General features: G+C 45.1%; 1 long non-coding RNA gene across 1 annotated transcript in view; it reads left to right on the plus strand.

Annotated features, from left to right (window-relative positions):
* Positions 1–9,243: 9,243 nt before the first annotated feature.
* The window catches only part of LOC138853114 (uncharacterized), a 29,632-nt gene continuing 26,577 nt past the window's right edge, over positions 9,244–12,298 (plus strand). The window contains exon 1 of the long non-coding RNA XR_011392347.1: positions 9,244–9,497. This is a non-coding gene — a long non-coding RNA (uncharacterized lncRNA). The remainder of the gene's footprint in view (positions 9,498–12,298) is intronic.

Consider the following 12,298-nt stretch of genomic DNA (forward strand, 5'->3'; position numbering starts at 1 on the left):
CACACCCTAACCCTCATATACCCCATGATAACAATCAATATCGTGGACGGTGGTGGATTTAATACACTACCGCTGACTCTTCACCCTCCCCCCCCCCCCACATGCCTAGTAACTGTGTCTGCCGTCACCACTCATAACCTCCATCAGTCATTAAATTTAAAAATACATTAAAGTACAATAACATAAAGGAATATGAGAACCCCTTATCGTCTCCGCCACAGAAAAATAAAATTGTTACATTTTCTAAATACATACTGCTGATTCATCTTTGTGCTTACAAAATATCCCCCATCACCTATGATTTTTATCTCTTTACTCCAAAGCTAAAAACCAGATTATACATTTCATCAATCAAATTATATTACAATAAGCATAATATCAATACTTATCATCCGACTAATAGGTGTACATTATTATCACCCTGAGTTCCATGAAATTTACATAAGAATTAATACATATATTGACAATCCTCACAATCCTTCCCGTCTTCTAAATACAGTGTACATATATTCAATGACATTTCGTTATGATCCAATCATATTTACTTTACACTTCCCCTTTTCCCCAGTGCAAGATAAATGCCACTTGCACTAGACGTCACAACACCTTACATTTGTTCACTTAAAACGTATAAAATAAGAACTAACATAAATAACTTATAACAATATATAGATAGTAATTATTTGACAAAGTGAAGAATACCAACTAATATGGTAACAGTACACTAGAAATTGTAACTCGCTCACTAATACATATTCCCATTTTTTATGTATTATGTTCAACAAGATATATATATTTATTAACAATGTTCCAGAGCAACATCAGACTTACTCTGTCACGCACTAAGTTACACAATATAACTTATGGATCCTAATAAAACATGTACCGGGCAGTACTACCTCAATCATTAACAAAACCAACCTGGCAAAAGACACTTCAGAAAGCCACCCCCTGCCATCCCCTGACCCCATGCTATCTGTATTAAAAAAAAACACAAACTCACGTTCCCTTCCATGCTCAAGTTCGTACCTGACGTCGAAAGTCATAAAACCCGTCTCTTAACCAAATGTCACCAGTTCACCCCCCCTACGCCCCCCCTCATTCCTAACGACTTTACACCCATATGCTCCACTACCACACACTTTTATTCCACCTTCCATCCTCCACTAATCTCAAAAAAGAACAAGAATGCCGGTTTAGGGAGAACCAGCCCAATCCAGCTCTAAACTACACCCAACCCTAACATTACACCTACCGACAGATTACGATAACCCAAGGGAAAACTATTTACCCACAACCTCCCATATAGTAGCCTATTTCTGCATACTGTACGATACACACTCGCCGCAAGCGCCCGCACCCTATATTCACCCCCCACCTCCCGCATGCACCAAGACACATACAAAAAATCTGCCACTACATACATCACTGCCCTCCGAATGTCCTTGGAAACCCCTCCCACATCAAAATGCAAAGCCCTCAAAGTAGAAATGTTTCTCCCCCCTCCCGCCACTATACCCAGAACTCTCGCTAACCATGCCCTTACAAAACCCAAGTTTTCACAAAAATATATGGCATGAAAAGCCGTCTCCTCTTCCTCACAATGCAAACAAGTGCCAGCACCTACATAACCCATTCTATATAGCACTGACCTTGTAGCTAGAATTCCCATAAAGAATCTATAAACCACTTCACGAACCCTTGGCTTTAATCTGATCTTCCGAAAGTCTTCCCAAATGCCCCTCCAATCATACATTGGGTATGTAGCTACTCCCTGTATCACTGTACCCTGCCAACCTGTCCTCCCAAGCCTACTTACCCTTACTTTTTTTGCTTCCCTTACTGCCAACAAATTTCGCACCATATCTTCACACTCCAGTAGTGCCTTTCCCTTCCACCATTTTCGCACATCCTTCATGACCTCTCCCACCCTTCTACCCCTCTCCCCTCCCACCCTCAAGTATCGCTGCTTCACATACACTGCCTTCACTCGTGTGTCCAAAGGTATAAGACCCAGCCCACCCTGCCGCACGCCCATCATCACCACCTCCTTCCGTAGCCATGGCTTCCCATAACCCCACACATACCTCAAAACCACCCTCTCCAGTTCCTGAATATCACACGACCTCAGGGGATATATTTCTGCCACGCCCCACACTTTACTGTACACAAGTGTATTTACTACCACCACCCTCTGCTGCAATGTTACATCCCCAGCCCTCCACCCGCGCATCCTACCCTCGCTCTACTCACTACTTCCTTGGAATTTATTCTCTGTGCCTCCCCAGCGTCCGCCATATACACAACCCCACATATCTTAATTATATCCACTACGTTCCACCCATACTGTTCCCCCCAAACCCCCCCACCCACGTGCCTACTTCTAATAACTTTGACTTTGCTCCATTAACCCTCATCCCTATCGCCCCACCAAAAATATCTATTATACGTCCCACATTCCCCAATCCTATTTCCCCTCCTACCAAAACTGTGGTGTCATCCACATACCCCACAATACCATATCTCCCAGGACCCACCTCTCCCTGTTCCCACACTCCTTCCTCTATAAGCCTATAAAAAGGGTCCTGCATGCATGCAAAGAGGATTTGAGACAAGGGGCAACCCTGTCGCAAACCCATCCCCATCTGCACCGGCAACCCTAACTTCCCATTAACCTGTACCCTGACCGTTGCAGGCATATACAAAGTAGTCGCCCAGCGCACAATCTCATCACCAAAACCCTGTTTTTTTTTTAAAATGCACCACAACATATGTCTATCTACACTGTCATAAGCCTGCTTCCAATCAATCCCCAAGATCCCCCCCCATTGTCTACCCTCCACAAAATCCTTAATTCTTCCATGCCCCTCACGCATACTTCGACCTGGAATCCCACACTGTCCTCTATGTAGGACTCGGTCAAGCACCTTTTTCATACGGTTACCTAAAACCTTCGCAAAAACTTTATAATCTGCACACATGAGGGAGATCGCCCTAAAAGCACCCAAGGTCTTCCCCCCCCCTCCCTTATAGACCAAAACTACTACCCCCATGCCCTGCGATTCCCCCAACACTCCCCTTTCCTTCATACAGTTAAACAACCGGACCAGACATTCCTTCATACAATCCCAATGTGTAATATAGAAATCATTAGGAATTCCATCAATGCCCGGCGCTTTTCCCCTACTCAAGCCCATTATTGCCTCCTCCACCTCCTCCTCACTGATCCTACCCTCTATTACCGCACTCTCCTCCTCCCCTAAAATACCTCGAATTCCTTCTCCCATAATCTCTCTCTCCCTCTCTCCTCCCTCCCTCTGCTTAAAATTCTCCCTAAACCAATAATCAGCATAATTGCTCATTCCATCAGTGGTACTAAGTACCTGCCCCACCCTATATCCCCCCACCCCTTTACACACCTCTAATCCCATAATCGTGGTCATCTGTTGCCTATTCCTAAATCTCCTCAAAACACATCCTGACGGTTTGTCACCCCATAGAACCTCCTCTAAACCTTCCCTCACACGTATCGCATCAAAACGAGAATTTTGTATATCCCTCAATCTTCCCCTTAAAACCTCTATTTCTCCATGTCTAGCCCCCCTCCCCCTTCATAACAATCATTTAGCTGCCCCTCTAAATATTTCTGTAAACCATACCTCCACCTCGCCTCGTCCCTTCCTCTATGCTGGTAATACTCCCTAATCTGCAATTTAGCATGCTTCTCCCACCATTCCAAGACATCCTCCTCTTCATTGCGAGCCTCCCATAGTTGCTTCCACCATTCCCTAAAAAACAACCCCTCCCCCTCTCCCTGAAGTAGCCTCACATTCATTTTCCAATAACCCACATACCTACGAACCATCCCTTCTCATGCCATCTCTGCCAAAACGGCACGATGGTCCGAAAAACCTAAATCTATCGTCATTACACGTTCTACTGTTATATCTCGAGTTATATATATACGATCCAACCTGGCAGCATAACCCCTCCGCATAAACGTGTGCTCTACTTTCCACCCATCGCCCCTGACTATGTCATAAACCCCTGCATCCCTCAACAAATCCCTCAATACTCCAAGCACACACCCTGCCCCTCTCGGCTCCACATCCTTATTCCTGATTACACAATTCCAATCCCCACCTATTATAGAAACCATTGGTAAACCCTGCATGTAGAAAAGCAAAACCTCCCTTACAAAATTCACCTTTACCCGTATGTTACTATCTGCCGGCATATATATCCCCAGAAAACATACTCTAATCTCACCCCATATCCCTTCCACCCTCACCACCCTCCCCTCCCCTCCCTCTTCCCACTTGAGCACGTGGAATGGGCTGGACTCCCTCACTGCCACTGCCACCCCACCCTTTAATTTCCCTGAACTACCAACATACATCCTAAAACCGTTCAGCCTCAACTCTCTGCCATACTTGAAATTGTGTTCTTGAATAAAACACACATCAATGTTAAAACACCGCAAAACATCCTCCAACCATACTCGTTTACCGTCAGCTCTAAGGCCATTCACGTTTATCGTTAGACACTTAAAGATTCAGAAAGGGTGGCTTTCCTCTATGTCTCTGTGTCCTGTCTGTTCCACTTTTTGCTGCTTCTGTCTTTTCCCGTGCACTCTTTCCCGCCTGTACCCCCTCCCTTCCCCTGTGCACTACCCTGCCCTTTCTTAATCACTCCTGCCCACGTCTTCATCCCTGTACGCTGAGCTGGTGTTATAACCTCCTCATCCGACGAGCCTCCAGCCCTCTTTCTAGATGTGCCCTCAATTTCCATATCAGTATTTCCATTGCCCTTGTGCACCTCAGCTTCCACCTGTAGCAACTGCAACATGCCAGGCTCTGACCCCAGAGGCTCTGGAATCTGCTCAATCAAGTCCTTCTCAACCGTCAGAATTCTCCTGTCTGTAGCTGGGTTCTCCTCCGCAGGCACGTCCAGGAAAGACTTAATCATCTCCTGTAGGGGCGTAGATAACTCCTGTGGATCACCGGTCTCTCCCACCCCCACAGGCTGCTGCTCAACTCCCGGGCCCGTTTGCGGGGGAGCATCCGAAGCCACTGGTAGTGTCACACAATTCTCTAACACGCCCTCCACTTCGTCCGCCCAATTACCTTTGCCTGCTGCACTCAAAGTCTTCGGCAGAGGTTCCGCCTGAGACTCTGTGACTACTTGCCGTTCCCAAGGCCGCAGCGCTGCTGCTTTACCACATCCGGCCGCCATGTGGTCAAAAGCGCCGCACAGGCGACATGTCTTTCGTTGTCCCGCGTAGGTCACATACAGCTGTGTCCTAAAATCCTCCAGGACAACATACGATGGAATAGGTCTTAAAGACATCTTGACGGTCTAAGATCCAGCCGGCAACCCTTCATAGATTCCCTCCGTCCATCGAACTAAAGTTATAGCATGCACCTCACCATATCTTTGAAATGTCTCTCTGATATCTACATCGTCTGCCTCGAAAGGAACGTTGCGGATCCTCACCCAGGTGTAGTATTTTGAGGCATCCCGCAGGCGTACCTCCAGACCAGATGATACGGTGATGTTCTTCTCCTGGTACTGAGTCACTGTCCTTTCGTATGCCTCCACTGTGCAGAACTTTATGAAGATTCGTGATGATCCATTAAGTGCTATTCCGTGTAATTCTTCAACTTCAATGCCAAACGTGTCCCGTATAATCGTTGGTAATAAAACAGAGGCATTCGTAGGGTAAATTGCCCCTTTAACAAGGTCAACACACATGGTGTTGCTCCTCCTGCGGTAGCTGGCAGCCATCTTGGTGAAAACAGGAAGTTGCGCACCAGAGAAAGCAGGAGCTGTTTGCGCAGTGCGTCCACTCAGCCCGAAAGCGAAGAGGACAATGCATGTACCAGATAACCAGATAACTGCTGCAGCATATGGGCGCCTGGCAAACCTGAGAATAGCGTTCCGATACCTCAAAAAGGAGTTGTTCAAGATTCTATACACTGTGTACGTCAGGCCCATACTGGAGTACGCAGCACCAGTTTGGAACCCACACCTGGTCAAGCACATCAAGAAATTAGAGAGAGTGCAAAGGTTTTCACTCGGCATGATAGTGGCTATCTTTCTATTTAGCAAATCAAAATTGTAATTACACATTGTAACCTTTACAAAGAAATAAACTTATTATTATTATTATTAAGGCTGGTTCCAGAGCTAAGGGGAATGTCCTACGAAGAAAGGTTGAAGGAAATCGGTCTGACGACACTGGAGGAAAGGAGGGTCAGGGGAGACATGATAACGACATACAAAATACTGTGTGGAATAGATAGGTGGACAGAGACAGGATGTTCCAGAGATGAAACACAGAAACAAGGGGTCACAATTGGAAGCTGAAGACTCAGATGAGTCAAAGGGATGTTAGGAAGTATTTCTTCAGCCACAGAGTTGTTCGGAAGTGGAATAGTCTGGCAAGCGATGTAGTGGAGGCGGGAACCATACATAGTTTTAAGACGAGGTATGATAAAGCACATGGAGCAGGGAGAGGGAGGACCCAGTAGCGGCCAGTGAAGAGGCGGGGCCAGGAGCTGAGTCTCGACCCCTGTAACCACGATTAGGTGAATTAGGTGAGTACGTATGTATGTTGTGATTGGTTAAACTGGGAACCACACCCATGAAGGCCGCGGTGGGATTGGCCAGTTTCCGTCCAAGGCTCATAAAGGCTGTTTGTTTCTTCACATACAAAACCAGGACGAGACTCATTCCTAGAGAGTTTCTACACTACTTGTGGTGCCCTCCATAGATGATATAGTCAAAATGAAGTACGTATGTTGTAGTTACAGGTGTTGGGCAGTGTAGTCACTACACTGGCAGTACTGTACACTTGGCTAGCGTTGTACATAGGCTGTGATCAGTGCCAATTATACGCCCTGACTCGCTCTTTACAATTTTAGTATTCTCAGTCTATATTCTTTTTACCAGTTCATGTATTAATAATATATATATATATATATATATATATATATATATATATATATATATATATATATATATATATATATATATATATATATATATATATATATATATGTATATAGTACAAAAGATTTAAGAGATACATTGTTGATATAAAGGTGGCATATACGGTACATGTTGTAACGTGTGTATCACCGATTATAGGGCGAAAATCTCATCCAGCTCCTCAGAGCTGGGGCGTGTGCCCAAACTACAGCAGGCATTACCCCTTTGAATAGCCGCACTGAGCCGCTGGAACAGAAAACTAGCTGCCCTGGGATCCCTAGTTACCCTGATGAGTCTTTTTCCCAGCTCCTTAAGGAATTTAGATGCATTCTTTCCCCATGAGCCAAGGGTCTCTGTATATATAATTATTATTATTATTAATCTCATATAAAATATTTATCATGTTGATGAAAGGTGTAAGTTGTCGTTGCCTGACATTATATACATTTAGAGATAAAGGTTCGCCTCAACACTGGTCATACACCCTGGGCGGCCGCCGCCGCCCTCCATTCACTCAACATGGGCGGACACCACACAACTAAAATGGTTACTGGATTCACGCCCACACACATTAAAAAATACTCCTGATAAAAGATACGAGATATGACAGAATTATTCTCAAGAGACATTCAGCTAACATTCGTACATTAGCGTCGAAATAGCGTAATTTTAATGGAGTTTATTGTGTTTTTATAACATGTTTACCAGGCCCAGCTGCGGCCTTCACACCGGACTCACCACATCACTGATCTGACATCGCATACTTGTATGTTATGTAATTTTTGACAGCTCTGCATGACCCTCGTGTGATTCCCAGTTTATTATGATTCTAATGATAATGATTGTGTATATATGTCGTGCCGAATAGGTAAAACTTGCGATGTTGGCTTAAATAGCAATGCTCTTCTTGCCGAATAAGACAAGCGAAAATTGTGTATGCAATAATTTCGCGAAAATCATTCTGAACCTAACGTAAAAAATATATTTCGTTGTGTTTATTAAATTACTGCAAACTTATGCAACATATAGTTAGTTGGATTAGGCTAAATTAAACTGTCCTTGTTATAATAAGGTTAGATAAGTTTTCTAAGGTTCTTTTGGTACAAAATTATTAATTTTTTCATTAACATAATTGAAAAAAATATATCTTTAAACGTACAAGAGAAAATTTCAGAAAGGACTTAATTTTAAACGAGTTCTTGCTAATTGACCAATTTTACCTATTTAGCACGACATATATACAGACCAGAGCAGGATATCAGAGTACACGGTACTTATACCACAGCCACACCCTAGAAAAAGTAGGGGTGTCCAAGAAACTCTGCATTGTCTCCTGGGAGTGATCATGTCGGAGGATCTCACCTTCAAGGACCATAACATTGTATCAATCGCATCTGCTAGAAAAATGACAGGATGGATAATGAGAACCTTCAAAACTAGGGAGGCCAAGCCCATGATGACACTCTTCAGGTCACTTGTTCTATCTAGGCTGGAATATTGCTGCACACTAACAGCACCTTTCAAGGCAGGTGAAATTGCCGACCTAGAAAATGTACAGAGAACTTTCACGGCGCGCATAACGGAGATAAAACACCTCAATTACTGGGAGCGCTTGAGGTTCCTAAACCTGTATTCCCTGGAACGCAGGAGGGAGAGATACATGATTATATACACCTGGAAAATCCTAGAGGGACTAGTACCGAACTTGCACACGAAAATCACTCATTACGAAAGCAAAAGACTTGGCAGACGATGCACCATCCCCCCAATGAAAAGCAGGGGTGTCACTAGCACGTTAAGAGACCATACAATAAGTGTCAGGGGCCCGAGACTGTTCAACTGCCTCCCAGCACACATAAGGGGGATTACCAACAGACCCCTGGCAGTCTTCAAGCTGGCACTGGACAAGCACCTAAAGTCAGTTCCGGATCAGCCGGGCTGTGGCTCGTATGTTGGTTTGCGTGCAGCCAGCAGCAACAGCCTGGTTGATCAGGCTCTGATCCACCAGGAGGCCTGGTCTCAGACCGGGCCGCGGGGGCGTTGACCCCCGGAACTCTCTCCAGGTAAACTCCAGGTAAACTCCAGGTACCCCAGAGCACCAGTTTTGTATTAAAGTTATTTCATTTCATTCTGCTGCATGCACTGGACCACCTGATTTTTAAAATGCTTAAAAATTCACGAACGAGTGAAATTATTTTCAAGGATAATCGCAGACCAGAGCAGGACAAGAGCTGGTAAACCTTGTGTCAGCATAGTTGCTGATCCTCCTTTACATGTGTTGTATGCATAGATTAGATGAGCATTATAGTACCATCCATGTGCTTTATATAGAAGATCCCTAGTAGGCCGAGTGACTGTATGACGTCACGGGATACAGCATGAGTCAGTGAGACGAGCTGCCTCCCTCTCACTCGACGCATAGGCATAGAAGAAGGCAGAACACGGCAGGCTGGGCTCCATCTCCCTTTACCACAGTCTGACAATATAGCGTTACCATCCAACAAGTGAGTTTACCTTATCCACCAATCTCCTACCGAACCCCACACGACACTTGTACAGGTTGTCATTTGGTATTTGTCGTCTTTCCTAAACATTTGTTATCCTGCTAGAAATACTGCATCTGTTGCCATTTCTGCCAACTTTGTCTTAGTGACAGCTATGATGTTTGGCATAACCTCAGCTGTTCTTTCGCTCTTTGATAAACCATCTGCATTAGTGTATCATATTCGCATACTATCTTCTCTTACCATACACTGGTTTATGTGTACTCCCTCCTAATGATGATTATCCAGCAGGAGAGAGGAGGCTGGGTTGGTTTGGTCCTCTTTACTGGGGAAGGGATCAAAGACAGGGTTATGGGCAGGGAAGAGAATGGAGGTGTAGGGAAAAAAATGAAGAGTAAGGGGTAGGTGATAGTGATAGTGGTGTGGACTGTGTCTGAAGAGTTGATCCGACTGGGAAAGGGGTCGAAGTTACATGTGGATGAGTTCACTGAGTTTGGTCTTCCCAGCTCCTAGCCTCTCGTCTGTCCTTTGCTTTCGAGGGATTTTCACATTCTCTTACCTGTTGTCTTTATCATCGTCCCGTCCCGATCTACATAGACACAACAGTAGCGTTGCGAAATATTCAGAAGCATTTTCTATTATAGTATCCTGTCTCGAATTATATGGGACCAAAAGGTTAATTTGATAGGGCACTTTTCTGCAGGAGAACTTAGCGAACCTCTGAAAATCTGCTTTCTGTCCTATCATTTCCTCCCCTCCTGTGCACTCCATGATCAATATAACCTCCCACTCGCCATCTCATCTACTACCTGGGCTACCTTCAGCCTGCTGGAATTCATAGTTCATCAAAGACATCCCTTTCCCCCCCCCCCATTACCTCTCCTTCCCTGCCGGGCAAGTCTAGGTAGCTAGTCCCTGCCGGGCAAGTCTAGGTAGCTAGTCCCTGCCGGGCAGGTCTAGGTAGCTAGTCCCTACCGGGCATGTCTAGGTAGCTAGTCCCTACCGGGCAAATCTAGGTAGCTAGTCCCTGCTGGGCAAGTCTAGGTAGCTAGTCCCTGCTGGGCAAATCTAGGTAGCTAGTCCCTGCTGGGCAAGTCTAGGTAGCTGGTCCCTGCTGGGCAGTCCCTGCCGGGCAAGTGGGCAAATCTAGGTAGCTAGTCCCTGCTGGGAAAGTCTAGGTAGCTAGTCCCTGCTGGGCAAATCTAGGTAGCTAGTCCCTGCTGGGCAAGTCTAGGTAGCTAGTCCCTGCTGGGAAAGTCTAGGTAGCTAGTCCCTGCTGGGCAAATCTAGGTAGCTAGTCCCTGCTGGGCAAGTCTAGGTAGCTAGTCCCTGCTGGGCAAGTCTAGGTAGCTAGTCCCTGCTGGGCAAGTCTAGGTAGCTAGTCCCTGCTGGGCAAATCTAGGTAGCTAGTCCCTGCTGGGCAAGTCTAGGTAGCTAGTCCCTGCCGGGCAAGTCTAGGTAGCTAGTCCCTGCTGGGCAAATCTAGGTAGCTAGTCCCTGCTGGGAAAGTCTAGGTAGCTAGTCCCTCCTGGGCAAATCTAGGTAGCTAGTCCCTGCTGGGTAAGTCTAGGTAGCTAGTCTGTGCCGGGTAAGTCTAGGTAGCTAGTCCCTGCGGGCAAGTCTAGGTAGCTAGTCCCTGCTGGGTAAGTCTAGGTAGCTAGTCCCTGCTGGGTAAGTCTAGGTAGCTAGTCCCTGCTAGGTAAGTCTAGGTAGCTAGTCCCTGCTGGGTAAGTCTAGGTAGCTAGTCCCTGCTGGGTAAGTCTAGGTAGCTAGTCCCTGCTGGGCAAGTCTAGGTAGCTAGTCCCTGCTGGGTAAGTCTAGGTAGCTAGTCTGTGCCGGGTAAGTCTAGGTAGCTAGTCCCTGCGGGCAAGTCTAGGTAGCTAGTCCCTGCTGGGTAAGTCTAGGTAGCTAGTCCCTGCTGGGCAAGTCTAGGTAGCTAGTCCCTGCTGGGCAAGTCTAGGTAGCTAGTCCCTGCTGGGCAAGTCTAGGTAGCTAGTCCCTGCTGGGCAAACCTATGTAGTATTACCAAATGTTATTTAAGCTACGTCAGGTCTCTTATCACGGTCTGTCTCAAAAGTTGCATCACAAACACACACACACACACACACACACACACACACACACACACACACACACACACACACACACACACACACACACACACACATACACAGAATGAATGTAAACCAACAGACAAAAGAAATAAAAATTAACTTTTTTTATTGTAAAGCTTACAATGTTTGGTTGCATGTTGTAAAATATTAATTAAAAAGAAGATCACTAGCATGCCTAGGCATTTCGGGCAGAATAATACTAATTTTCACTCTGTATTGATATAGGTCTTGGAGCAGTACATCTGAACATACATTATTAGATAAATACATAATCAGATACATACCTAGCCAGGTACATACATAATTAGATACATACCTAGCCAGGTACATACATAATTAGATACATATCTAGCCAGGTACATACATAATTAGATACATACCTAGCCAGGTACATGCATAATTAGATACATACCTAGCCAGGTACATACATAATTAGATACATACCTAGCCAGGTACATACATAATTAGATACATATCTAGCCAGGTACATACATAATTAGATACATACCTAGCCAGGTACATACATAATTAGATACATACCTAGCCAGGTACATACATAATTAGATACATACCTAGCCAGGAACATACATAATTAGATACATACCTAGCCAGGTACATACATAATTAGATACATACCTAGCCAGGTACATACATAATTAGATACATATCTAGCCAGGTACATACATA

Source organism: Cherax quadricarinatus, chromosome 1 (genome assembly GCF_038502225.1).
Source record: "Cherax quadricarinatus isolate ZL_2023a chromosome 1, ASM3850222v1, whole genome shotgun sequence".
NCBI classification, from domain to species: domain Eukaryota; kingdom Metazoa; phylum Arthropoda; class Malacostraca; order Decapoda; family Parastacidae; genus Cherax; species Cherax quadricarinatus.